Source organism: Onychomys torridus, chromosome 10 (assembly GCF_903995425.1).
Source record: "Onychomys torridus chromosome 10, mOncTor1.1, whole genome shotgun sequence".
NCBI lineage: Eukaryota > Metazoa > Chordata > Mammalia > Rodentia > Cricetidae > Onychomys > Onychomys torridus.
Window position 1 is genome coordinate 40,909,860 of NC_050452.1, and position 2,548 is coordinate 40,912,407.

The following is a 2,548-nucleotide window of genomic DNA, read 5'->3' on the forward strand; positions in this document are numbered from 1 at the left end:
ATTGAAAAATCAAATTAAGGATTTTTTGTTGTTGTTGTTGTTGGAAAGAATGAGGGAAGTGTAACATTTAGCATTGAAAAGCAAAGGGGGACTTGGTGTTGGGAGGCAACACAGGAAATGAGTTCTGTGAAGTTTGAGTCTGAAGATATATGTGGTTCTACCGGAGGTCATGAAGGGTCTTGGAAACAGGAACAAGGACCGGAGCCTTTCCATTCTCATCAACTGCTGACAAACTGGGTAAGATCACTGAAACCCTATCGGGTTTATGCAATTGACTAATAGCCAATGGTTGTTTGCAGACTCTGCACATCTCTACGCATCGTTTTGACCATGGGTAGCTTATCTTTAGAACTGTAGACATTCAGATGTAGAAGCATTTTAAAAACTGTTTTAGGAATTAGCTCATTCCAAACTCCTGAAAACACTGGATTCCTAGCGTAGCCCTGGAAAACATCTATTCACAAGCACGGATGAGAGTAGACCATTTCTGGTCAAAATTATTCACAAGAAAAAGGAAGGACGTGCATAAAAACGTGCAAGCAGCAATGCAAGGCAATGAGGAAAACATGCATGGCACTGCACAACAGGCAATTCCCAAGTCCCCAAAATCTCTTCATTTTCAAACAGGTGGATGGGGACAAATGTGAGCAATGACGTTGGCAGGTCTCTTCAAAACAATTCAGGAGAAGCTCGTGAGATTGTGTTTTGATATAGGATATCACTTTTGACTGCCAAGAAGGCACCAGCTATGTCTCAATTTCCAGACATCATCTGTTAGTGCCTCAAGCAGTTTTACAAATTGATTCAAACAGGCTTTCAAGGGAACCCACTTCCCGTAATGGAGACTATCAGTGAAGTCTTGACAAGCAGAATTGTACAGAGTTCCAGTGTTTCCTGCAGGAGGTGTAAGTGGGTATTTTTTCCTATTTGCTTTATTACTAAATCCTTACAGAGAGGTAACATGTGATATAGAGAAAAAATTTGCTGAACACTCAAGAAAACTTTAGACTATAAGCCAAGTATTAAGAAAAGAAATCAAACTGCTTTGGAAATGTGAAATCCTGGTCTGAGAGATGAAGCTCACCAAGAAAAGTGGGCACACATCTCTATGTGGAAGAAGAGAAACCCACAGCAAAGGGGGCAGTAGGGTGGTGGTGAGAACAATAAAGGAAGAATGATGAATATCCTCAAAACCTTATTGCCAATGTTATATTGCCCGTTGATAAAGGATCTACCAAATCTGGCCAGGTGTCATATAAATGCCTTTAAATATACAGTGCTGGAGAAAGAGGCACATGGATCTCTGTGAGTTTGAAGATAGCCTATACATAACATAGGATGAACTTCTTAATAAATCATTGTTTTCCACCCCACTGAATATAAAGAAACAGTATACTACAGGATGGATTCTTAAATGATACCATTCACAAGAATGATTGTCCCTAAATAATAATCGTGAATTGGTCTGTTCTTCAGACTTCATATGTGCCTGCTTCATCTGTGGGATGATCCTATAAGGTCAATTATTTTATTATTTACACATTAAGGAAACATTGGCATGGAAGAGTTATGTATCTTGTCTGAGTTCAAGTCAGGTGTGCAAGCTAGAATTTGAGCTTTTGACGCAGTATTCTCAGTCCTCACACTTGCATGTTTGGACGGGATGTACCTTAGACACTACCACAGCACCAAATAGTCTGTGAATAGATTGTGGGTATTGTATATTTGATTTGTACAATAGGCCTTATCAAGTGACAAGCCTACATTATGCTTTGAGGTCTCCCCTTGATGAAGGGACAGTACAAATATCGCTCTCTTCATTTACATGTATGTTTAGATTGTTTGATTTTTATTCCTGCACATGACTAGAGACTTACAAGATAAATTAGAAACCATAAGCTCCTTTTTTCCCAAGAGCAGACTCCAAGTGTGGTTCTGCTGTCTAGTGCCCTGTGTTTTGGTTCACAAGTGAAAGCTAATATTAAACTGTTGATGACAGGTGTTGCTGCACACGCTGATGACTGGAATGGTTGCACATGCTGGTATTCTGGCCTTCAGTGAGCCAAAGTGGGGTGATAGCTACCAGTCTGGGGCCAGCCTGGGAAAAAGAAGAAAACCCAGTCTAAAAACAAGATAAAAACAAAGGTTTTGATGATTGTGCAGCACATATTTAGGGAATGAATTAATTTAGAAAACTCATTTGTATATGTTGGTATTTGGAACCATATATACTGACAGTACAATGCATGTGAATTATATAGACTTTAAAAATGGTATAATAATATGAACAGTAAAAGATTATTTCCTTGTATATCAGCATAATTTACACTTAAGGCTATAAAAATGAAATAAGCCTTTTTGCTTGTAAAACAGAGAAAAATCCCTAACCTTATGTAGACAGAAGTTTACTTTCCGATATATAGTAATCTAATAAAAAATAAACAAAGACCTGTATCCTAAGACCCATAAAATCTATTTCTAAACTTCATTTTAATTTGTGTGTATGAGCATTTTGCTCAAATGTAAGTATGTGCATGCCTGGTAACCA